A 27,621-nucleotide genomic window follows, 5' to 3' on the forward strand; every position below is an offset into this window, starting at 1 on the left:
TGGAATGAAGTCAAATCAGTTCCTTTTTTGATAGAGACCTCGTGCCACCAGGGTAATAGCACATTATTTAAGCCTGTTTTTCTCGTTTTGTACACTTCTCTTCACGGTCTCTCTATGGTCAATGGATTTGGAGCTGTTGGGAGTGGCTGAGGTAACCATTAACTAGTAGAGGTACCCACATTAGCCACCAAGGAATTTGACCCCCCACTGGGTCTCTTTTCTGCAAGATGGCAAGTGGTAACCAGGTGAGCATCTCTATTTATCTACCTGGATATCCCTTCCTCCCTTGACGTTTTCATACGAGACGTCGGCCTCTCTTGCTGTCTTTTTTTTTATACTGCTATATGTGTTATGAAGACACTGAACAAGGAGGGTTTGCTGGAAAATGTGAAGTTATAACTGGGAAGAAAAGATAATGGTACCAAATAACAGTAAATCATCTAAAGACCACCTCTTTGTGAATACCACTGAGGTTTTCAGTTTAACCATATTCCAAATTACCGTATTTTCCTGATGATAAGGCGCACCGGACTATAAGGCGCATTCTCATTAAAGGCCAGGTACCATTAATAATTTCATATATAAGGCGCACCAGACTATAAGGCGCAGGGTTAGGAGGAGGTCTGGGGGCGTGGTCTGAAAGCCAGTCAGCAAGAGGTGAGCAGAGGTGAGCGGTCACACAGGGAGATGGGGAAGGTGGAGGAGGGCAGCGGACCCTACTTACATAGGTCCCCGCTACCGGAGACAGCAGATCTCCAGCGGGAACTGCAGAAGTTGGTTCGCGCTATGGCACCTTTTGTTCGTGCCGCATGGTCTTCAGTTCCCGCTGGAGATCTGCTGTCTCCGGTCTCCGGTAGCGGGGACCAATGTAAGTAGGGTCCGCTGCCCTCCACCAGTCACTGCCAGTCTCTGCCCTCCTCCATACATAAGGCGCCCCGGAAATCTTAGGTTTTTATGTACGCCTTATAGTCCGGTAAATACGGTTTAAAAGCTAGTGATATTATTTGAGGAAACCCTCCTCTGAGAGGGGAAGAGGAATAACACAAAGGAAATGTACCATTCAGATCAAGGATTGTGAACCAAGCACACTTACATGCTGTGTGTGCCTCCTCTGGCAGAATCTGTTCTTTTAGCTTCTTGTTCCCTTGTTTTTAGAGAAAAAGGCTTAGAGCCCAACATAAAAAGACACAAATGAAACATGGTTTAGGGGAACCAAGATGATTCTGGATGCCTCAACCCCAAAAATATCTTTCATTACCTCCTCAACCCTTTCATATTCAAGTGGGTGAGGTTCAGTATTTTTACTGCAAAAAATTCTGAACCAGTTCTGTCCACAAAAAACTCACACTCAAAGGAAATTTAGAAGAGAAGGTTTTTTGTATTCTATGGAGGCTTCACAAATAGCTTTTCCCAATAAATAACCCGAGTTTTGTGTTTATCAGATTCTATTTCTGTTTGCATCTTCGTAAGTCCAGTTCTTAATCTCCATGGGATGTCCATCTGGAGTTTTATGAATCGATGCAGATAAAGGTGGTAAAATAAATATACAAAAATATACTCTTAGCTATCAGCTGAAGCGGCACAACACATTGCCTAGTTCAAAGCCGCCTCTCTCTTTTTACATTGCTCCGAACTCCACAGGACGGAGCCACATCCTCTATCTCACTCCAAAGAAGAGAACAAAGATCCTTTTCTCTTCCTCCCCAACAGCCGCACCGGGAAATTAGTCATTTTCCCTCTGTAATCCTCCCAGTTTTTTCTATCCCTTTTCTTCCCGCTCCCTTTGCCCGGCTAATTTTGACTTCCTCAGGCAAATATCATTGTTTTAATTTATATTATCAATTAACAATTAGAAAATGACTCCATTCTTATCTCGGGGGCCTGCAGTTAGTTTCTGCTGGATATTTGCCTGGACAAATTAAGCAAATTAACCTATTTTGCCTGTAGTTTTTACAACTTCATTTCGCTGCAGTCGACGTGTTATTGCAAGATGGAAGTTAACTGCTTCCTGGTTATTACGGTGAAAGCGTGATTCCATCTGCCGAGGTTTCATTCCTGAATGCAAGGCAGGTAGAGACAAAACCTCATGGAAGAATTAAGGTGGAAAAAAATTAGAATTTAAAAAATTATTGGGTTACTTTTAACACGGTTTGTAGGCCTGAAAACAGATGTACAGGCCATGATTTAGTCGCAATCCTTGGCTCATTCAGCCGGGAAATGCGACTTCTCCACCCAATTCGACGTTTGAGCAGGAGGGGGAGATGGTGGACCACACCCAGCATCTGGACATCGCATGTACCCTGCGCTCGTTCAGTTGCGGGCTAAGGCGCAATTCTACTCCATGTTAGACCTGTTGTAGAAGAGCCCCGGTGGTGCATCCCACTTTTGCACTACCCGGCTGCCTGCTTGGATTTCTCAGGTGGTCGGAGCTTCCTGATAAATCCAGCGCATGCGCATCATACGCTGGTGCAATTAGTGTCAATGTATGATAACTGTGCCCCATGGTCTCTAAATTTTTGATACATGATGCAAAGCTGAAATTATCACCAAGATAGGAAAGGTCTTCAGGGGTTGTAGTCATAATAAAAATAACGCCCCATAAATGTATGATCATCCGTAATTTCCTTTTCTCAGCCCTCCAGCTGGCCCAGAAGTTCCACAGTTTTTTTGGTCCTGCTTCTGCTGGTGAATGGCCTCTACTGTCTACAGGACGTCACTTCCTTTGTTGTCCTTGAAGCCCATCCAATGTCCCATAGACACCCCCGTTCTAGCCTGATGCTGAAAACTGGAAGTTCCGGAGCAACATAAGAACCTGGAGCTGGATACCTATGTTTTACTTTTTTTTTGCTATACTGGGCCGCCATGGGATTTTCTAGAATGTCAAATAATATATTAAAAGTATATATGTTTTCTAAGACTCAAAAATAGGTAGAAAAATATTTCCAAATTTTCATGGTCCTGAAAATTGGGAACATAATACATACATACAATTTCTTTTCTACTAACTTGGATGGCCTTTAAATTAAAAAACTTATATTTGTGGTATATGATAAGATTAGTATGGGTTTTATATGTTCAAAATTGGCTGCTTGAGAATTGCTACAATGAGTTAGCTGAAACGTTGCTTTGTATCCACATGTGAATAAACCTTTGAACGAAGACGGAGTGCTGCTTTCCTCTTTTGCATTTAGTGGATCTCCGGGTCTTGGGTCAGACCTTTATAAGCTTGCACCCATACTGGATTTAATCCAATTTTTCACAGCGGTGCCTTTTCCCTATGTTTTGTTCAAAATTGGGTTCATAATGCCTGGTGTCAAAGGTTGAGTCTGGCTGACTAAAAAAGGGGGAGAGGATAAGCTATGACATCATCTATTGTCCGTAATGATGTAGTGATGGGTCAGTGTTATCTATATAGAGGTCATTGTACAGGGAGTAGGAGGAGATAAGCTGTGACATCATCTATTGTCCGTAATGATGTAGTGATGGGTCAGTGTTATCTATATAGAGGTCATTGTACAGGGAGTAGGAGGAGATAAGCTGTGACATTATCTATTGTCCGTAATGATGTAATGATGGGTCAGTGTTATCTATATAGAGGACATTGTACAGGGAGGGGAGGGGATAAGCTGTGACATCATCTATTGTCAGTAGTGATGTAATGATGGGTCAGTGTTATCTATATAGAGGACATTGTACAGGGAGGGGAGGGGATAAGCTGTGACATCATCTATTGTCAGTAGTGATGTAATGATGGCTCAGTGTTATCTATATAGAGGTCATTGTACAGGGAGGGGGAGGAGATAAGCTGTGACATCATCTATTGTCAGTCATGATGTAATGATGGGTCAGTGTTATCTATATAGAGGACATTGTACAGGGAGGAGGAGATAAGCTGTGACATCATCTATTGTCAGTAGTGATGTAATGATGGGTCAGTGTTATCTATATAGAGGTCATTGTACAGGGAGGGGAAGGAGATAAGCTGTGACATCATCTATTGTCAGTAGTGATGTAATGATGGGTCAGTGTTATCTATATAGAGGCCATTGTACAGAGAGGGGGAGGAGATAAGCTGTGACCTCATCTATTGTCAGTAGTGATGTAATGATGGGGTGTTGTTCGTGATCATCAAAATTTCTCAGATAATATAATAAACATAAAATTTCCTTAAAACATAAGTGATTTTCTGTTGAAACATTCCCTTTAATATCAAAATGTATTGTTTTCCATCTACAGTTATAATCCAGTCTTCTTTCACGCTGTACAATCCAATATTCCCCCCTAATCTCTGGGCCTGTGACAGCCACGTTGGTGACAATAATATCTGTCCGTATCTCCATAACCCTCGACATCTCTGTTGACTTCTCCCTCCAGATGGGCAGATGCCGGAGATCCTGACATCTATGATGAACGGCAGCACTTTACAATCTCCCTGATCCGTGACATGACATGAAGTCTATGCTCAGTGACATGTAATATAAACACGGGACGTCTTCCCGCTGTCTCTTTAAAAAGCATTTGCTAACAAGGTCATAAATATTTATAGCGGCGTCTCCCCCGAGTCCTATCATTCCTCTGCTAAGTGATTAATAATAGATTAAACGCTTTAGACTGGTTTCCACTGAGCACCTTCACTTTGTGAGGATCCGCCACGCAGGACGGAACCGCAAGTGACAGCCGCTCCACCGGTGACATGAAGGCTCGCCCGACCGGAACGCTGGCCTTGAAATCAAAGACTATTATAAACAACTAGTCCAGATTCAGAAAAGGCCCCGGGGGTAGTTATTAGAAGGATGACGGGGCAATTTTATTTTAGTTATTTTTGTTTTTGCGTTATATTTTCATTCTTTTTTACACATTGTTTCACAAAAAAAAGGGTTATGTGTTCTTACGATAATGAGCATAATGTCTAAGCTGAGGCTTGTGCTAGGCTACAGGTCTACTAGGCTACCAGACAGATAATAGATAAATAATAAATCGATAGATAGTATAGAGATAGGTAGAGTGTAATAGATAGGTGTATACTTGAGAGATATACAGGTAGAAAGATAATGTAGAGAGAGACTGATAAATACTGTAGAGATAGATAGATTATAATAGATAGATACTGTAGAGATAGATAGAGGATGATATATATATATATATATATATATATATATATATATATTTAAGTATATGTGTATATACTTAAGTTTAAGCCGACCCGAGTATAAGTGGAGGTACCTAATTTTAACACAAAAAACTGGGAAAACCTATTGACTCCAGTATAAGCCTAGGCTGGGAAATGTATTGGTCACAGCCTACTCCCACTATATAGCCAGCATATGTCCCCCAGTATATAGCCAGTCCCTGCCCCCTACTATATAGCCACCAGCCCATGTCCCCTAGTATATAGCCAGCAGCCTCATGCCCCCTAGTATATAGACAGCCCTCTGCCCTCTAGTATGTAGCCAGCAGCCCCCTTCCTCCCAGTATATAGCCAGCAGTCCCCAGTATATAGCCTTCCCTCCTCCCTAGTATATAGCCAGCAGCCCCCTGCCCCCTATTATGTAGCCAGCATTATGCCCCCTAGTATGTAGCCAGCAGCCCCTGCCCCCTAGAATATTGCCAGCATCCTGCCCCCTAGTATATTAGCCAGCAGCCCCCTGCCCCCTATTATATAGCCAGCAGCCCTCTGCCCCCTAGTATATAGCCAGCATCCTGCCCCCTATTATATAGCCAGCAGCCCTCTGCCCCCTAGTATATAGCCAGCAGCCCTCTGGCCCCTAGTATATAGCCATCATCCTGCCCCCTAGTATATAGTCAGCAGCCCCCTGCCCACTAGTATATAGCCAGTGCCTGCTGTCCCCTATGTCCAGCCTATTAAAAAAAAACCTCTTTACTCACCTTTCCGACGCCTCCCGCAGGTCCTTCTTCTGTCTCCTGTTGCTACGGCTCCGTCTCCAGGTTCCTCCAAGCTACGGTCACTTATACTATGATGTCAGCCGCTTGCTGATGTAATGTTGTGTATGACGCAACAGGGACCCAAGGATGGAGCTGGACCTTCAGAAGACAGAAGAAGGACCTGCAAAGTCCGACAGAAAACTGGCGCGAAGCCCTTAGTAAATTTTCCCCCAATAGGTATTATAGAGATAGATTGATTTATAGATACTGTAAAATAGATAGCTACATAATAAACAGATAGATATGATCAATAGATACTATAGATTGAGTGATAGATACTGTAAAGAGATATGTGTATAGATGTATAGATATATAGATAGATATTGTACATAGATAAGTGCAGTGATAGGTAGATAGACACTTTCTATATAGAGATAGATGCTCTAGAGGGTTCAGCTACATATATAAATACATACAGTAAAGTTAGATGAATAATTAGATACAGCGGCATAACGACCGCAACATACAGTAGATAAGCGCATTGATAGGTAGATACTGTAGATATATAGATACTTTGCACGCTTGGGATAAGGGGAACTGCGCATGCGCCAGAGGCCTCATCCAGACTCATGAGTAGACCTGTGTTACCATTTCACATGGATTTCCCCAAATTGCAGCGAAAAATAAGCCAAGCCAAATATACCATATATACTTGAGTATAAGCCGACCCAAGTATAAGCCGAGGCCCCTAATTTTAACACAAAAACCTGGTAAAACCTATATATATGGTATGTTTGGGAGCCTAAAGCTGAGATGTATAAAGCCACGATGGTACCTTGTAATGGTCCTATCAAATGGTTTCCTATCAAACACAAAACAGCCCTCTGTCCTCCATTATCTCTAAAGTATGCGTAAAGACACGGTTTCAAGAACTTTTTGATCACAGCAAAAGAAACACAAATTTTACAGTCCAATACTACAGAGACCATTGATCCTCACAGAAGAGTCAATGCTAAGTGCTTCCTCCAGGACTCCCTATCGATCAGCGGCCTCGGCTACATTCCTGTCTTCCTCGGCTCAGCCTTTGTAAATTGCCATCTAAGTGCATGTCCTCATCAGTTGTCCCTCAAAATGTAATCCCAGAAACCCATCTTCACAGGGAATCTTCGCTTTCTATGATCAATACGTTAATATTTCATGACATTTGTTACTGGAGTGAATGATGTCTTCAAGGTTCCAAAATATTATCTAACAGAATATGTGGTTGAACCTCATAGAAATCCCAGAAAGGAAGAAAGTGAAGAAAGAACGAGAGGTGGTCAGGGAAGAATAGAAGGTCTCAAAAGGGGGGGGTCCCATAATTTATACTTCCCAGCTATCAGGATAGGTTGTAAGGTTTTTTTTTCAGAATTCTGAAAAAGTTTCTATAAATAACAATATCTGTTTTTTCATTCCTACTGATTGCTGCACCTAAAGGAGTTGTCTGAGGGTTGAAAAAGATGGCTGCTTTCTTTCAAAAACAGCTCCTCTCCTGGTTATGCATGGTATTGCCGCAGTTCACGGTCCTATTCCTGGTGAAGGTAAGCGCGTGTCCAGCGACACTTTTCTTTTTAAAAATTCGGCGGTTTCTCTGAATCCGTCGGGTTTTCGTTTGGCCACGCCCCCTGATTTCCGTTGCGTGCACGCCGGCGCCGATTTGCCACAATCCGGTCGCATGCTCCAAAAACCCAGGGCAATTCAGGGAAAATCGGCGCAAATCGGAAATATTCGGGTAATACGTCGGGAAACCACGAATCGGGCCCTTAGTAAATGACCCCCATTGTGTCCGTGTGACTGTCCATAATGGTCGACCATCAACGTGAACAGATATGTAAAAAAAAATTTTGGGGTGGTATATGCATCTGTTCCATTAATTTCCATCAGTTTCTTCCCTCCAAGGAAAAAAAGTGAATTAAAACAAAAAAATAATAAAATTCAGAGGTTTACAGTGAACTCCTGGATAATATAATGGGAAGGATGGAAGATTTTTAAGAAAAGTAAAACACTACAAATGATCCATCAAAATAGATGGAAACTGGGTGTCCATTGCCTAAAACCACATATGATCCCAACCAGGTCCACCCCATACTGAGGTGCATACATCATAGCTATATCAAATTAAGGCCTAATGCATAGGACCATAAATGTGTATTACATGGCACACATTGGATCCGCGGACCGCATTTCCGTCGGGTTTCCCCGACTATTTCCGATTTGCGCCGCATTTAAAAGGTTTTTTTGGCGCACACGATTGGATTTTGGCGCACCTTCATGCAACACAAATCGGTGGTGTGTCCATCGGACAACCCAACTGATTCGGATTAAGCCCGGGATTTAAAATTCAAATTGTGTCGCAAGCCATGCACTCTCATGAACTGGGAAGAAGAAGGTGAACTCCGGCAGACCTGAGCGGGGAAGCGGCACATGCAGGATATCAGGCGCACGATCTTGGTGAATCATGCCGGACTTCATTCTCATCAGACAGTCCGGATCGGGGATTGCGACAGGACCGGGTAAGTAAATCTGCCCCATTGACCTTTATTGCCCAAGTGCACCGTGTTTCACCACACTGGGATGTGCCAAGGTAAAGAGCAGGTCCTATTCCTTCCGAGATTTGTGGTGCAGCTGGTCATTTTCAATGGATTTAGGTGGGATTAGAAGTGCTGACCCACTAATGTCCTACAGACTGCAAACAGCAGCATATTACCCTTGGCTTGTGGCCCATAAATTACACACAGTCATGTGACCTGAGGAGTGTACGATAAAGTCTTAACCTCTTATTTGGGTGCAGACTCCAATTCTTATTAAACCATCTAAATACAATATTTTGACACGTTAGAAAAAAATAGTGAACACAGATGAGCGACTCGATTTATAGAAGCTTCATCAAATTTTCCAAAAAAACAAAATGTTCTGAAACTACGTTGCTCCAATTTCCCTGGAAATGGGTATATAACCCCTTTTAGTTTTGTTCACTTTTTTCGAAGCTTTTAATATTTACTTGTCCATCCCTCCTCTGTAAGCGGAAAGTTTTACATGGCCGTATTTTGGAAGATTTGTCAGAAGCAAATCGGAAAAAGATTTGGGGCCACGGTTTGTACGCTTGAGCTTCCTGATAGTTTTGGAGAGTGCCGGGGTGGGGACACTTAGCGCCAGCTAATGCAGAATGTGCCCCTTGGTACCTGAAAAATGGCAGGTCCTATGAAACAACCAGATTTGCTCAGCTCTAATTGTAAACTTAAAAACAAGAAGAAAAAAAGTGATCATTTTATGGCATTCATTTCCATATCCAGAGACAGGGCTGGCACCAGCACTGGGCATACCTGGGCAAGTGTCGGGGCCCAGAGCTGCTGGGGGAGGGGCACACATAAGCTTGCACATAAGGAATTCATGGGAGTGTGGGGGGCTGTATCTAATTAATCCATAGGGTGAGGGGCCTTTTATAAAATAACCATGAGGGGGCTATTTGGTATGATAAACTAGGGTATTTTAGGAAACAGGAGACAGTTTTAGTTTCTGAATAACCAAGTGAGTTCACTGGAAAGGATCCCACTGAGGCTCTGTCACCCAGGGGCCTACTGATACCTGGAGCCAACCCTGTCCAGGGTATATGAAGACTCTGTAGTGTATTCACCACTGAGTGATTTCATTCCCAAAGTTCTTTCTCCTTTCCTGGTTGCTGCTCTGTTTAAATAATTTGTCTGGTCCAAAGGACCTGGAAGCAGCACCTTTACACTACATTACAATTATGCTTTCAACTCTAGGTCACACAGTTCCCTCCTCACGAGTGTTGTTGTATCATGTTAGCAGGGTTTGGATTTTTGCTGTGGTACAGAAGATATCCAGCTCCTGGAGTCACAGCAGGGTGTACCGAGTTGCCTTATAGCACAAAGATATCTCTGGGAGCTAATCTGACTGAGGTGGCCAGATACAGCAGAATGAACCAAACCCAAATGACAAAATTATATCAGGTATGAAAGAGAGAGGTCAAGTAACCCCATTATAAATCAGTTAATAGGCACTGCACGCTTACAGGGGGGCACCATCCATGAGGCAATTTGAGCCTCTTGCCTCAGGCAGCACCATCTCCAGCAAGATGAAGTCACCTCCTACAAGGTAGAACGTGAGACTTTAAAATAAGGTTTCTTCAAACCCTATTTCTTCATGGGTGTTAGACAATGCATGGAGAACCCACATACTAAAAAAATAACCTGATATATTATCATTCTGTAGCTCATCTCAGGCAGCAGAAAGTTTAGAAAGTCACCTGTCGGACCAGGCAAGATATCGTATTTTAAAACAAATGTCCCAGGAACAAATAAAATCACTCAGTATTGACTACACTTCTAAGTTTTTATATTTCTCAGATAATCCCTTTAAATGAAGGTCTACTTAAAGGGCAGAATCTAAGATAACAGACAATCTGACATGTAAGTGGTAGTGTCCAGGTACCGGATGCTCCGGACAACCAATTAGATTCTATCTAATTTCCAAAATGTAAAATAAAAAATAAATAAAAATGTAATAAGATCCCAATTTCCCCTTTATAAAATGTTGCAAAAAATGTTGCACAATTTGTATATTTAAATAAAGTGGGGAGGAGAAAAAAAGACGGCATCAATATTTTATGCAAAAATCGTGAAATATTAATAGTTGTGCATGGAGTATCATCACGCATGCCGAGTAGAGCGCCACACATGAGCATAATCTCATCAATTACGGCTAACTGCTTTTTCTACCGTTTTTTATTGCTTGGGTTCACTGCGGGGATATAATTATTAGCTGGCACCGCATGGAATATTCCAGCGCTCATCATCGGAGACAATCGCTCTGCCGGACGGTCGAGGCAGAAGCATCATTTTTATGACGCTTGCATCATCTGTGTAATGGCCAAGGTTAATCATAGAGCGGACACCGATAGGGTGAGTAGCATGGCTCCACAAATGACAGCGTATTAGTGTCTGTGATAAACAGGTCCTCCGAGAGGGACTTGCAAGGCGAGATTGGAGACTGAGGTTAAACCAGACGTGTACTAACTGCGGACGGCGCAACATTAAATTATGGCTTTGTCCATTGGTGTCAGAGACAGATCTCGGAGACATCTAGTTGCCATGGTTCATTCCTAATGACGGACTGCTGGCTTGGATTTATCCTTGTCATGAATTCATAAAGAGAAATGATCTATGCTAGAAGAAGACAGAGATCTTCAAGTCAGTACTAATCATGTGATCACTGGGTGGCCTACCCAGCCCGATAGGACGGATAAGCTCTTGGCCAGTGACTAATGTAATGACAGGCTGTTTTGAAAACTATATAAAAAATTGTAATAAAAATCAAGTAATACAATAAAAGGTAAGTCAGGTAACTTTTAGGATATGTTTAAAACATGGTTGCCATATTGGATCAAGGGCAAGTTTATGTAGCAGATCAAAGAATTGTCGCACAAATGAATTGTCAGATTTGTTATATCCCTTGTGGTTCCAAAATGATCAATTCATACTGAAAAGTTGCAACAAAAACAACAACAACCGGGAATGTTCCCTGTGATGTACAGCTATATGACACGTTGCCCATGGAGCTGAGCACAGAGCTGAAGACACTGGATCTAATCATGATGAACTGGCGTGAGAATTTATAGAGATTAGAGCGGACCCGACAAATGCGTTCCCCCCTAGCTACTAGACATGGCTATTGGAACATCCCTGGCCAATCATATTACGAAAGTCTGGCCAAGCATAGCCATGGCTAGTTTATTATATAGAACCACAAATGCAATCATTGAGTCTATCTCCGAGATAATTGACATCTGAGACAATTCTGGTGTTCTCTAATCTGTTACATGACCTCTTTACCATTGGATAAAGTTTCTCTTGATCCAATATAACGGCTTTCAATTTTGGGACACAACCTAAAAGATACTTGCTGAAGTAAAAGGGAATCCCCCTATAAGCAGGAACCTATAAGCAACACATTTCAAGGGGACATCTATCATAGGCTGGTGCTTAGTGAGGCAGCGTATGATTCTGCCCCCATCCCTTGGCATGTGCCAGATCTGCCAGGAGGCTACCGCTTCCTGATAAATCCGGGTAGCTTCTATGCCAGGTCTGACCTGATGTATAATAGCGTGATGACCTGTGCCTGAACAGTCAACGCCCCATGCCGGCCCACTGCACTGTCATAGAGTCACAATTTCCGACACACAGAAATCATAGCTTGTACGTTTTCAGGGGTATAAGCCATGGTAAATACCCCCTTCATATATGCCTTTTACTCTAGCCTGATAAATCTGAGCGAGTCTAGCCTAGCTAGAATTGCACCATAGCCTACGTCTGACATGAGGCAGGTTATAGGTAGTGGGTTGGCCCACTGTGCCACCAGCCACACCCCCTCTACGCCCATTTGGTGAGAAGGTGGCTTAAGACCTATTTCAGGGTTTGTATGCTATAAAACATGCACAAAATTCCTGATAAATACGCCCCACTCTAAGATACACAATGTCCTGGGGCACCGGGTTGTTAATTATTCACTTCTCGTGTGACGTCACCTCCCTCTCCAGCATGGGAGAGTGAGGTGACATTACTCAGGAGGTGTGAATAATTAACGACCAGGAGCACCGCAATGTTGTGTCCCAGCACTCTGGGCTGCTTTTTATATCTTTTTTTGCGTTTCAGCAGGTCAAAATTAAAGAAGACCAGTTCCGTGATTGGGGAAAAGAGGGAGACAGGTGAGTATATTTAGTTAAAAACAATTTTTTTTATATTAGTGGTTGATTTCCTTTAAGAGAAGGCCACAGGCTCAGGGTTGGACTGGCCCACCAGAGAACCAGAGGATCCTGTGGTTGGATCAGGCTCTAACACAATGATGGGCACCAAAGGTCAAGCTGAAGATTACCTAATTTGGAGGTAACTAGGCTGCCATTAATATTTTATCTGGTAGGCCCAAGGAGCCCCAGTCTGACAATGTCCAGAGCTTTATTAAAAAACATACTTATTTACAGTGAAGGCTGAGTTGGTTTGCACATACAATACCTCACAGAGGGACGCACATCCAGTCATGGAAAGAAAATAATGTGTATTGGGTTTATTGGTGTTTTATACCCCTCATCGAATGTTATCTGATCCCATCCCTCCTCTCCTCGTCTCTCGGTGCCTGTCTATCTTCACGGCAGTAATATCATTTCCATGTTCTAATTAACCTCCATCTCAGTATGGCTGTGATAATAAAAGCTACAGGGATTTCACACACTGTTATCCGCACAGTTACAGTCGCTGGCTCTAGAAGCCTCTATTCTCACCTTCACAGACTCTGCCAAGAATTCCTCCACCGTTCCCCCGCCACCATCCGTCCCGTTAATCCCTCCCAACTATACACTCTGATATTCTGCTTACCCCCAATGATGGATACTTCTCACATGAATCCAGGACTATATATCTTGATCTCCTGCTTTCCCCCAATGATGGATACCTCACACATGACTCCAGGACTATATATCTTGATCTCCTGCTTTCCCCCAAAGATGGATACTTCACACATGAATCCAGGTCTACACAGCTGAACTATGTCTCCTGCTTAACCCCAAACGATGGATACCTTACACATGGCTCCGCCACTATACAGCCTGATCTCCTCCTTACCCCCAATGATGGATACCTCACACATGGCTCCACCACTATACAGCCTGATCTCCTCCTTACCCCCAATGATGGATACTTCACACATGAATCCAGGTCTACACAGCTGAACTATGTCTCCTGCTTAACCTCAAACAATGGATACCTTACACATGGCTCCACCACTTTACAGCCTGATCTCCTCCTTACCCCCAATGATGGATACCTCACACATGGCTCCACCACGATACAGCCTGATCTCCTGCTTACCTCCAATGATGGATACCTCACACATGACTCCAGGACTATATAGCTTGATCTCCTGCTTACCCCCAATGATGGATACCTCACATGTGAATCCAGGTCTTCACAGCTGATCTATGTCTCCTGCTTACCCCCAATGATGGATATCTCACTCAAGGCTACACCTCTATACAGCCTGATCTCCTCCTTACCCCCAATGATGGATACCTCACACATGGCTCCACCACTATACAGCCTGATCTCCTCCTTACCCCCAATGATGGCTATCTCACACATGGCTCCACCACTATACAGCTTGATCTCCTCCTTACCCCCAATGATGGATATCTCACACATGGCTCCACCACTATACAGCTTGATCTCCTGCTTAACCCAAAACGATGGATACTTTACACATGGCTCCAGAAATATACAGCTTGATCTACGTCTCTCGCTTACCCCTCGCACATATATCCAGGACTATAGAGTTGATCTATGTCTCCTGCTTACCCCCAACAATGGATCCCTCACACATGACTTCAGGACTATACAACTACATCTATGCCTTCCACTTATCCCCAGTGATGGATACCTCACACATGACTCCAGGACTATATAGCTACATCTTTCGGTCACTCCCAATGATGGATACCTCTAATCTATCCAGACAGAAACCTAACAAATGAGACAAAATCTGATTTTCTATTCTCTGATGTGGTGTTTTATCTGCCAAATCAAGATGGATGATGTTAGTCCTACAATATATTGTGTGGACTACTAATTTTGTCACCCTTATATTGTGGGAAACCAGTTTGTAGACCAGGGGTTCTAAACTTGTTTGTATATGATGAATAGTTTTTTTGGAATATTAAGTGTTGTTAGCAAACCACAGCAGTGTTAGCATCTAAACTTTTATTTTGCAACATATAACTACAAGGTTGGATACAGACGGGAGTGGGCCAGTTTACAGGAACCAATTATGGGCCCCTTGCTCTCTAATATTTGCTCATAGACATCCTCTTATGTCTCCCTAATGATCCACTAGTTGCTATGAGCCATGAAATTTATTAGTTCAGCTCCTTACAAGCAATCTAATAACTAGTAATAAACTGTTTATGGTGGAAGTGGGCCGCCTTAGTCTTCTGGGCCAATACCGCACCTATTGTGTTTTTGCGCCTTCATGGCAGAGGTCCATAAACTTAAAGGAAATCTACTATCAAAATTTATCATGATAAACCAGGGACACTTGCTCAGAGATCCAGGCACCGTGACTCCTTCCTTCTAATATCAACTTTTAAAATGTTGCTAATAAGAAGAAGGACAGAGGCTTCACATACTTATACACTGTGTGATACACCCACCCCCTGCTCCATCAGCACTTTCCTCTCCCTATGCCTGGGAAAGTTTCAGTACAGTGGGAGGGGGAAGTGTAACAGACTGTGTATCTGTAGCCTTCTGGCTCATTAGCATAATGTTAAAAGTTGATTTCAGAAGAAATATAACAAATATAAGACAATTACCACGGTCATTGTGCCTGGCTTATGAGTAAATGTCCCTGGTTTATCTTGCTTAAAGGGAATCTGTCAACAGTAATTGACCTAATACACCACTACCAGTATGTTGCCAGATCATGTTTCTTTCATGGCCCAGTGTGGTAGCATCATCCAGAAAATCAACTTTAAAGTGAAATGTAAACTGGTTGTATAAAATCAAGGAGGTGAAGATTTTAACACAGTCAAGCTCTCCCTTCCTCAGAGCCCCTTCACTGTAATTTATGGCCCTGCATCCAGAGACATCACTAAACAGATCTGCTGAAGTCCAATATATGATGTCAATCACAGAGGAGGAGGCGTTCAGACCCACCATGACTTCATTGTTCAATTCTCCTCCTCCTTGACTTTATACAACTAATTTACATTTTACTTCAAAGTTGATTTTCTGGATGATGCCACCACCAAAGTTCATGAAAGAAACAAATGCTAGAAGGTGTTATGCTGCTTGACAATATACATCTAGTGGTTTAATAGGCCAATTGCTGATGACAGGTTCCCTTTATTATTTTTAAGATTAACCTCCAACATGCTTTGGTTAGAATTGAGCACTGCATCTCGACATATAATCAGAGGGAAGATGCTGCTTAAAAAAATATTTTTTTTATTAAAAAGGCAGTTTGGTATTCAGTCTGTGGATTGGACCTTGGGACTGCTTAGGTGCTGAGCTCAGCTTACTTCCGTTGGGGCCTTGTTGGTTGAACAGCCTGATCGCAGTGGGGAGGAATGACTCTCCTTTTCACACTTGCGGTGAAGAAGTCTGTCACTGAAGGTGCTCCCCAATGCCACCACAGACTGGCTGTACTAATACCTTAGCCCCAACTTAAGCGCGGAGCAGTCCAAAGAGGAAGGGCTAGCTCCGCGCTTAAGCTTAAATATCCACCAGGCCACTGCCACCCAGTGGCCAACTGGGCAACCAATAAGTGACCCGGGTTAAAGGGCAACAGGAGGGGCTGTACTCCTTCTGTATGGAGCACAGCCAGTCCTGCAACCCCCCGGCTTAAACAGCCTGCGGGCTGGGCAGTCTCATGCATGAGATGAGGGCTATTCTCCAGAATAGATCTCAACTTACACAGTGTCCACCTCTCATCTACCACCTGCACAGTGTCAAGAGGACCCCCCTGGACAGACCTGGCTTTCATAATCAGTTTGTCGAATGTGCTCCTCTCCCTAGCTGAGATGCTGCTTCCCTAACTACACCAAAGAAAATGGCTGGGTGAAGAAGGTCTTAAGAAGTGCCCCCTGCACAACGGATGCCCTCAGCCTCCTCAGCAGGTATGGCCTGCTCTGACCCTTCTTGTGAAGTCCGTTAATGTTCTCTGCCCACTCCAGTGGAGGACACCCAAGTACTTATAGGACTTCACTGCCTCAATGTCCGTCCCCTGGATGAGCACCACAATAATAATATTAGCATATACAAATAAATAGACAAAGATGCAAGGGGAGATTCATCAGAAGTGTCCGAGAGCAGAACTGTTCTAGTTGCCCATAGCAACCAATCAGAGCTCAGCTTTCATTATCCCCCAGCTGCTTATAAAATAAAAGCTGAGCTCTGATTGGTTCCCATTGGCAACTAGAACAGTTTTACCTCAAAAAATTCTGATGAATCTCCCCCACAGTTTTTAGTGGGTAAAAACTGGCTACAACACAATTTATTAGAGTTAAAAAGTGAATGTAAACTTTATTACTAAAAGGCTAATAAGACAAAAAGCACTTAAACAGCCTGAGGTAAAATGAACATTTCGATATCCCATCCACTCACAAAGTAAGCGACTTACCACAGCTACTAACAAAGCGGACATGGCTAAAGAAAAAAATACAATATGCAAGAAAACATAAAGAAGAAGTGGGCAGGAGAAATGCCCTGGATCCTCTTCTCTATTCAGGTTAGAAACAGCTCCCTTATATACACAAAACAACCTGACCATTGGCTACAACCATAACCAATGGCCCCTGTAACCAGGCAGGAAGAGGAACAATCAGCCCAGCGACAGTGATTGATAGGTCAGGAGATTGAACCAATCACTATCTGTCGCCAAGATCAAGACACTTTTACACTACAAAAAAGAGCGGGAAAGAGAGGTAGAAAGAACACAGGTTAAAAGTTCATTACCTCAGACTTATGGAGGAATCCAAATAGCACAATAATACCATGCGGCTCCCTCTCTATATCCCTGAGGAATCCTTACATGATGACAGGAAAGAATTACCAAAAGAGACTTTATCTTTTTCTTCCGATTCCCCTTTAAGATTTGAGATAATAGTAATGGCTGCGCATCATTTCAAATTGTGCCACGTATGAAAAGCTTTCCAGCCTGGAAATATTCCTTAAAATCCTTTCCGGCAAGATGCATCAGCTATAGAGTTTGTATTTAGGGCAATTTTCCTCTCTATGGAGCAGACGGAGAGTAGTTCACATAGTCTTTATCTGATAATATTGCTGAGTAATATGCCTTACCATCACGGTGCGCCAGCGCTCAGCTTATTCCGCCGCACGGCTGGAGATCATCAAAACGAGCTCTGTCACTAACGTGCCATATACAGCTATTTCCTCCATTGTCTAAAGTCATTATTGTCAGGGGAACGTGTGGATTTCTGCTCATCTGGGTAAAAAGCAGTGGGGAAATTGGAAATTATCGATGGCAGTGTTCGTAAAGGTCATATTATTAGTGTCCCAGCTGCATTGGAATACATGAAGGGGGGGGGGTGATTTATTGCTTAAAGGGGGGTTTTTTGTAATTTTTTTGAAGAGACACTCAGAGTCAGGTTTTGCAAGGCGTATAGTCGTTGGGCTAATGACTGCACAAAGGGTGTCTTAGTTAGCGGGGTTCTAAGTACAGGAATAGGCCCTCTTTGACTGAGGTGGTTTCTTTACCCTTCTGATATCCTGCGTATCCCAGGGAGGTGGGGGCTACGTGACTAGGGGTGGTACAGGAAGTGAGCATAGCTTAAATAGGAGCTGCAGACGTCACTCACCCTCTTTCTGGATCGTATTTCCCACCCGCCCTCCTTTGTTTAAGGTATTTTCGGTGTTACAATTGTCACAGCTGGCGATTAGTTGGGTTATTTGGCCTACATGCCCATTGGCTGGCCGGCATACAGGTGGGAGGGGTTTGTTGCACTTTATGTTTGTTGTTATTTAAATTTGTTTATCTGTTCAATCTATATTTTAAAATAATACAAAAATAATATTATATAAAAAAATAAGAATTGTTTATACAATGGTTTAACCTATATAAAGCTGTGGCCGACCCTCACGTCAACCCACCAGTTCAACTTGAATACAAGTCTCCGTATGTTTTGTTTTAGCGGCGAATATTGGTTCAGGGTTAAAGGGGCCTGTGCTCCCGGTGGTTTTGGCGTAACTTTATTTGGGCAGTCTCGAGAGAAGCCTCAAGAGCTTCTGTGCCACCATCATTATGAACAGGACTATTTAGCCCCCAATAGCTCCATAGGCAGTCAGGGGTGGGTTAATGGACATCTATCACATACATAGACTGCTTTTAAACCAAGCAGGTTGGTTCTGTTGCTGTATGCTGTATGTAGGCAGTACGTCACACGTTGGGGCAGATTTACTTACCCGGTCCTGTCGCGATCTCGCGGTGCGTTGTCCGACGAGGATTCGAGTCTGCCTGGATTCACTAAGATCGTGCACCCGAGTTCCTGCAGGTGTCGCTGCTGCGCCGAGGTCCGCCGAAGTTCACCTTCTTCTTCCCGGTGTATGTGAGTGCTTGATCTTGCGACACAATTCGTTTTTTAAATTCCACGGTTTTTCCGAATCCGTCGGGTTGTCCAACAGCCACGCCCCCCGGTTTCTGTCGCGTGCAAGCCGGCGCCGATGCGACACAATCCGATCACGTGCGCCAAAAACCTGGGGCAATTCGACGCAAGACGGAAATATTCGTGAATTGGACCCTTAGTAAATGAGCCCCATTGACTCCCCCTGTATAAAGAGGGCTCGTGGGCTGAGGACTCTCCATACAATGTTGGCATTTGCTGCATATTGCAGCAATCACCCACCAGTAACACCCACGTTCTATAATAAAAAAAAGTTCTAGATTTTTGAAAGTGGGGAGTGAAAAATTAAAACTCAAAAACAAAAAAGGGCCAGGTCAATACAGCCCAAGGTAGCCATAAAATCCATGCAATTTTTTTTTCCTTTTTGGTCTAGTAGCTACCAAGAAGCAATTACTAAAACTACTATGTAATGGTATTTCTCACCTGCTAGACTGGCCTCAATCTACCCTTCTACTTAAAAAATTGTGTTGCCGCGACACATGCAGGATATCGGGCGCACGATCTTAGTGAATCATGGCACAGTTCATTATCGTCGGACAATGCACTTTCGGTGAACTCCATCGGCTGTGTAACTAAATGAGCCCCATTGTGTTATATGGTGATTACAATTAAAAAAAATTGGGAAGTAGGCAGAAACACAGAATGGAGGCGTAAATAATTAGCAGATGACTACTGTGGCTTAGCCACGAGCCCCTGAGGCTCATTTGCATGATTCTAAAAGATGTTTTTTTTTTCCAAAACTAAGCTATTTGAAGGCAAAAGAAGTACATATCCTGTTTCAGGAGGCAAAAGTGAACACTGTGAGCTCCCTGCAAGTCAAATACTTCATAATGATTTGATATTTTCTGCATACATACAGAACCAGAACCAAGCTTCTTTGGTTAGGAGGGGGAGTCCCATCTGTTGGATTTCAGTTCTACAGTTTTTGGAACTTTTTCAAAGGTCCTGAAGAACTCTTGTATGCATGTGTGATGAGACTTTCAGGGAGGTAAGCCCCTCTCTTCACTATCTCTACAGGGTATTATTGGTGAGTGATTTGGGTTGCTTGACCCCCAAATGGCTTGGGCACTGAGCAGCCGCCCAAACCACACTCATTCAATGCTCTCAGTGCTAATGGACTGGAAGCATTTACATTGCATTCATTGTACACATGACCCCTGAGCCAATTTTTGACCTTAGCGTTGTCATATAAGTGTTCAGTGGGCAGTCCCAAGCCGGGTGAGTCCTGAGGGTGCATTCAAACGTTCAGGTTTTCAGATGCAGTTTTTGAAGGTGTGGATCATAATGGGTCAGAACATATCATTAAGTGAAGCTGCTCCTCCTCTTTTTTTTCACACCACTCTTTGTTTGAACATCAAAAGCTACATCTGAAAACCCGAACATTTGAACGCACCCTCAGGACCTCCTCTATAAATTCATTGTTTTTCCATTTGTTTTCCTGAGGGTGCGGTCACACATTGCGTTTAACGCATGCGTTTAAAAACGCGTTGGAATAGCCGAAGAGTGATTTGCCTAATTAAACAGCTCTTAACACTTGTGTTTACAAAACGCATGCGTTAACCGCGATGTTAACGCATGCGTTAACGATGCTTTAACAAACGCATGCGTTAATCGCGATGTTAACCGCACCCTCACTTTCATTACCATAATTGTCAATCAAGACCAAGAGAAGGTACAGGGCATAGTTCATGGAGGAGAATCTGAGCTCTTGCCGGTTTGTATCCGTCCATTGTGATATGATATCCAATATGATTATCCAATATGATACAAGATGGTTAATTTCTGTAGTTATTGTTCTTTCCATGGCCAATAAGTTTTAATTTCAAGCAGCATACATAGCATTTCAGCAAACAAATGTTATAGTTTATTGGTTTATTGAAAAGTTATACAATTTTCAAATATACTTTCTGTATCAATTCCTCTTGGTTTTCTAGATCTCTGCTTGCTGTCATATGTAGAAAGTGTCATTGTTTATTTCCAGTGGACAGAAATCTGACCATGGTCACACAGGTGCATGGCTCGCTATAACCCACACCTCTGATTACTCTGTGACATAACCATCTGTGCACCTGTGTGACATCACATGACCATGGTCACACAGGTGCATGGCTCGCTATAACCCACAGCTCTGATTACTCTCTGATACTAACGAGCTGTGCACCTGTGTGACCATGGTCAGATTTCTGTCCACTGGAAGTAAACATAGAAGCTTTCTATAGAAAGACAGCAAGCAGAAAACCAGCATCTAGAAAACCGTGAGGAATTAATACAGAAAGTACATTGGAAAAATATATAGTTTTTCATCAATCAGACAATAATAATAATTTTCCAAAATGAGAATATCCCTTTAATTGTGCATGTTGCCAGCAGTATGGCCCAGTGTCATTCATAGCTGCACATTCTGAGTGTAGTTAGTGTAAGAGAGGGGTCACTAATTAAAGTAGGGGAGGGACTATCAATCATGGCAGGAGTCTATTAAGCCCCTGTCTAAATAAGCAGGGTGGAGCAACAACGCCACCTACTGACCTTAGTTGTTCTATGTTATGTGTTAATTGTATTATTTTATTATTCCTTTTCTATTCAATATCTAAAAACATGTTAGCAGGCAGGATTTTTTATTGGCTGTCCGCCCAGCACCTTCCATACGATAAGCTCTAAGTTCCAGGGTTCTTCCCTAGTTCTGGGTTTTGGGAGTCAGAGGTTGGAGAAAGTCAGAAGGAGTGATGAGTTTAGAGGAATTGCGAGCGATGTATCAGAATCAAGTGTGCTGAGCAATGGAGATAGAGAGAGCTATCCTGGAGGGCTGCAGAAGCAGCCGAATAGTTAAGGGGCTATTTGATGTGCCACAAGCTTGAGGAAGACATCTAGTCTATGCCCAAGCATGTATACGGCTAGTTCTTCATCAGCCAGTCTACGACCAAAGATAAAGCCTGTCTGTTTGGCTACTGTTTGGTACCGGATTGGTGAATAGAGAACGTATATGTAGTTCTGAGCGGACCTGAACCTCAAAGTTTGAGTTCAGACTAAAATTTGCGACCTCAGGTCCCCATACCTGAACCCGCACGGATTTGGGTCTGGGCTCCAGTCCCAACCCATTGCTAACACCCACAATCATGTGTTAACACCCACTATCAGTGCCAACAGTGATTGCGGACATTATCTAGTGGGGGTTCAGGCTCGGGAACCAGACCAAGACAGAATTTTAAAGTCAAACCCAAACTTTATAGGGTCCTCTAATTTCTTGTAAGTTGGATTCTACTGTGCCCCTGGGCTAGCCGATTTACCATCATGGACCTCCCCTTTAAGATTAGCCCCAGGGGGATTCTTACAGCTTGGCAGCCCTTTTCTTACACAGTCTATGCCAGCATATCCTGACATCTCCATATGGTTCAACATGTGGTAAAAACTTGCCGTAGTCCTTTGCATTCTCATATCTTAACTATTGCATTATGGGGGCCCTGCTGCTTAGGGTCAACTGACAAGTAGCGTACATATGCAATGGGGCTTATTTACTAAGGGTCCCTTGGCTGCATTTTCGTTAAGTTTTGCGACGTTTCGGGGATCGCCGGGGATTGTAGCGCACGCAACAGAAAGTGGTCGGGGGGTGGGGCGTTGGACGATCCGGCGGATTCGGACAAACCGCGGGATTTAACTTTGAAATTGTGTCGCAAGACAATGCACTTACATGTTCCGGGAAGAAGAAGGTGAACTCCGGCGGACCTGATCGGGGAAGCGACACATGCAGGAAATCGGGGACACGATCTTAGGGAATCGCGGCAGCTGTGCATTGGAGTGGGGGAACGCACCTCAGGGATCGCGCAGGGACGGGTAAGTAAATCTGCCCCAATGGTCCGCCCGATTTCTTCTACCCGGTCCATGTAAGAGCTTGGTCTTGCGTCACAAATTCAAAGTTAAATCCTGTTGTTTTTCCTAATCCGTAGGATCGTCCGACGGCCGTCCCCGATTTCTGTTGCATGAAAGCTTGCGCCGATGCGCCCAAATCCGATCGTGTGCGCCACAATCCCCGAATAGCCAGAAAACCCGACAAAAATGCGGCCACGGGACCCTTAGTAAATAAGCCCCAGTGTCTTCCTTTTGCATTAGATTTCAACAGATGGTGGCAAAGTACCTGTTTCCATAGATTACTTTATGTCAGGTCCCTTAATGTTACTGCAGCTAAATAATTACGTTGGATAGAATCCTACTAGACTGTAACTATGGCAACTGCAGCCCTGACATGACGGAATCCATACAATGAGGGGTGTTACATTATAACACTCATAGATGATGGATCTCATTGTACATAAAGCAAACATCGCTGGAATCTGTGGCATCCGATTATTTACCCATGCAATTTATTTCACCACAACAGCAGTCAGGGGGCGCTGCTGGACTCCAGATCCTGCACTCACCCAATGAATTGTCCAATATTTTGATGGTTGTTTTTGTTGGTTTATAGCAAAGATTAAATGGGTTTCCTGAGCTAAAAGGATACAGAAAAATATCTGTATATAGACTTAATTCTCGCCAGGTGCTTAGTTACCAACTTCACACCTGTAATAGTGACATTTACATCCTGCGCTTAAAAAAAACATGTGATTTTTTTTGCCTTAACCCTTTCACGACCCGTGACGTAATAGCACATCACGGGTCGGCTATGGGTGCATGGAGAAGGCTTACGGGGTGAGCCCTCTCCATAGCCGGTAAGTCTTTGCTTCCCGTGATGTCATCAGGGAGCAGCGATCCGTCACCATGACAGCCTCAGGTCTTCTGAAGACCCGAGGCTGTCTCGTTTTAACCCTTTCATTACAATGTGCTATCAATGAAAGCCGTAAAATCCAAGCCCACAAGAAAACGGCGTAAATGCGTTTCACTGCATTTCAAAAACTTTTTCCCGCTTCGCAGTACATGGCATGGAAAAATAAATACCACCACTATGAAGTGCAAACAAGCCATCACACAGCTCTGTACGTATAAAAATTAAAAAAAAGTTATAGATTTTTGATTGTGGGGAGTGAAAAATGGAAATGAGAAATCAAAAAATGGCAGAGGTCCTTAAAGGGTTAAGCCACTTCCTCCACCCCCTAGTGTAAATGTCCCCCACATTGTTTAAAACAAGCCTTATAGGGCCCACATACTAGGGGTCCTACTAAGTGTCCCGTTTCTGTGACCCCCCATTGTAAAATACCTTCGGCACAGTGGCCATCCCCCTAAATTATATAATGACCCCCGCTGGACCGCAGGTAAAAACCCCTATAATGTGTCCCACCAGGATATAATGGCCCTTCCTTAATTATAGCTGCCACTAATATCTCCCTTTTTCTAGCCCCCCAATCATAATACCCCCCTTTTCTATTCGACCCTCACATTTCATGCCCCCTTTACCTACTGAAGTTATCCTTTTTATTTAACCCCCTCAACTACTTAGATTTCCCCTTAAGTACCTCCTCTTACATTCAGTAGTGGATTATGATATAGGCGGTTTAGATGGTGGTCCGGGGTCCAAGCCTTCCAGGGGGGCCCATGACTACCCAAACCATCCACCAAATGTAATACTGAGAATGACCTTCACCCATGAAATCCTCATACATCTGTCTCTGCTCTCAATACACATGTACACAAGAACTACTTAAGGACCTTTGAAGGTCCCATGAGGGTCCTGAAACTGCAGATTGAAAGCAGCAGAAGGGACGTATCCTTCATTCCCAAAGAAATGAATTCTAGTACCATATTTAGGAAGTAAATTCCAGACTTGTAGGGGCCATAATATTCATACAGCCCAGGGCCCATGGCAGTCTTAATCCACCCCTGCTTACGTTGTTGCCCCCCTCATATTGCACACTTAACAATTATTTACTTTTGGGCAATTTAACTCCACCCCTTTGGCTGAACTAGGCCAAAAACCCATAACCACCAACTTTAAGGCGGGGTTTGCATAAATACAGACCTTTTTTTTAGCAGATAGAAGCCAAATTGGTATATACAATGATTTTCTTATTTGGTAAAGATTTCTATGTGCCCCATGGCACCAGGTTCTGAGTAGGACTATTACCTTTTTCCCTTCCATCCAAAGAAATATTACTTAAAGGGATTTTTCAGAAGAGTGATATTATTGCTATCTATGGGCAGGAAGCGTAGAGATTTTTACTTTGCCGTCAGGTGCCTGAGGGTGTCCTAAAGCCCCCTAAACCATATAAGAAGAAACCAATACCGGGGTCCAGAATCATCAAGCTATGTAGATGGGGGTCTTACACTGGAATAGAAACAGTTGGGGAGATTTATCCGAAATCTCTTAGATTGAACTGTTCTAGTTGCCCATGACAACCAATCAGAGCTCAGCTTTCATTTTCCCACAGCTGTTTATAAAATTAAAACTAAGCTCTGATTGGTTTCCATGGGCAACTTGAACAGTTTTACCTCAGAAACTTATGATAAATCTTCCCTTATAATCCTGCTGCGTTCCTTTAATAGTGGCCGGAAAGTGTTACTGCAGCTGAGCTCCTATACATTAGACATGGTATTGAAATCTTCTACCATATTGGGTCTCATTTACTAAGGGTCCGCAGACCGCACTATCGTCGGAATATCCGAAGATTTCCGATGTACGCCGCATTTAGAAGGGCTTTTTGTCGCACGCAATCAGATTTTGGCGTATTTTGGCTTTCATGCGACACAAATCGGGGGGGGGGGCGGGACAACGCGCAGGATTTAACATCTCTAATTGTGTCGCAAGACATACATCGGGAAGAAGAAGGTGAACTCCGACGGTAAAGCGACACATGCAGGATCACATGGTTATGGCATATATACAGGCGATCCCCTACTTAAGAACACCTGACTTACATACGACCCCTAGTTACAAACGGACCTCTGGATATTGGTAATTTACTGTACTTTAGTCCTAGGCTACAATAATCAGCTATAACAGATATCACAGGTGTCTGTAATGAAGCTTTATTGTTAATTCTGGTTCTTATGACAATCCAACATTTTTTAAATCCAGTCGTCACAGAGACCAAAAATTTTTTGTCTGGGATTACAATGATAAAGTATACAGTTCCGACTTACATACAAACTCAACTTAAGAGCAAACCTATAGAACCTATCTTGTATGTAACACGGGAGGGAGGGGGTCAGTGTGTCTGCAGGGAGAGGGGAGAGGGAGGAGGGGGGGTCAGTGTGTCAGCAGGGAGAGGGGGGAGGGAGGGGGTCAGTGTGTCATCAGGGAGAGGAGGGAGGGAGGGGGTCATTGTGTCAGCAGGGGGGGGGGGGTTCAGTGTGTCCGGAGGTGGAAGGGGGGGGTGGTCGGTGTGTCCGCAGGTGGAAGGGGGGTAGTCAGTGTGTCCGCAGGGGAGGGGGGGCAGTGTGTCCGCAGGGGGGTGAAGGGGTCAGTGTGTCCGCAGGGGGGTGAGGGGTTCAGTGTGTCCGCAGGTGGAAGGGGGGGTAGTCATTGTGTCCGCAGGTGGAAGGGGGGGTGGTCGGTGTGTCCGCAGGTGGAAGGGGGGGTAGTCAGTGTGTCCGCAGGGGAGGGGGGGCAGTGTGGCCACTGGAGGGTGGCCCACGGAGGGGCCCACTAAGGCTCTGTCGCCCGGGGCCCACTAAAACCTGGAGCCGGCCCTGTATATATATATATATATATATATATATATATATATATATATATATCCTGTTCAGCCTCTTCCTAAATCCAGACCCCTATCAATCTTACAGATAGAGAGGAGTCTGGCTACAAGATGAGACAACCCACGGGCAGCGCACAGAGATCCAGCCCTACAGAGACCTGTAAAACATTGTAATAAAATTCATGGAAAAATAAAAACACGACCGAGAACATTAAATACGGAACAATTCAAAAGGAGGCCTGGGCGAAGGAGCAAACACTGTGAAAAATGAAGCAGATGCAAAATATTCTGAAGGAGTTGTAATATCCTCAAAAGAGCAGACATTTCAAAGCCATTATATAAGGTGGAGCGGAGCCGGGGAAAGAGGCGATGACACAATGACACAGAAGAATGAGAATCACGGGCAGATCAGTGTTTTCACATGCCGCTCCCCACAGGCCATAGAGCCGAGCAGAATTTAAAGTGATCTCTCAGAGCAGGTTAGTATGTAAAACATGGCGGCGGGGGGCTCTGCTCGCTGTTTCCAGGGAACGCCATTATTTATTTGTTGGGTAAGACTCAGGCATTTTAGGTGAGCAATCGTTTTATCCGTGAGCAGCCATTAAGGGAATTTCTACCGTCTACATGTTAAAGATGCATACCTCCCAACTTTTGTGGAGGAGAAAGAGGGACAAAATGGCGGCGCGCGAAGCGCGCCGCGGCGATTTTTTTACCCACAGAAGCCACACCCTAGCCACGCCCCCTAACCACACCCCCTGGCCACGCCACTGCTCATACCTTCAACGCATCCACTGGCACCAATGTATATTTATGTATATAATTGGGGGGCATATTCCACTCCCCCTAGACAACGAGCATGCCCTCCTAGACAACGAG

The 27,621-nt window shown here is 43.8% G+C and overlaps 1 protein-coding gene and 1 long non-coding RNA gene across 6 annotated transcripts in view; one reads left to right on the forward strand and one right to left on the reverse strand.

Annotated features, from left to right (window-relative positions):
* Nucleotides 1–27,621, reverse strand: part of GRIA1 (glutamate ionotropic receptor AMPA type subunit 1) — a 178,204-nt gene that overhangs the window by 72,364 nt on the left and 78,219 nt on the right. The window lies entirely within an intron of this gene.
* The window catches only part of LOC140128901 (uncharacterized), a 44,279-nt gene continuing 43,495 nt past the window's right edge, over nucleotides 26,838–27,621 (forward strand). The window contains exon 1 of the long non-coding RNA XR_011855175.1: nucleotides 26,838–27,224. This is a non-coding gene — a long non-coding RNA (uncharacterized lncRNA). The remainder of the gene's footprint in view (nucleotides 27,225–27,621) is intronic.

This window comes from Engystomops pustulosus, chromosome 4, assembly GCF_040894005.1.
Source record: "Engystomops pustulosus chromosome 4, aEngPut4.maternal, whole genome shotgun sequence".
Classification (NCBI taxonomy): Eukaryota; Metazoa; Chordata; class Amphibia; order Anura; family Leptodactylidae; genus Engystomops; species Engystomops pustulosus.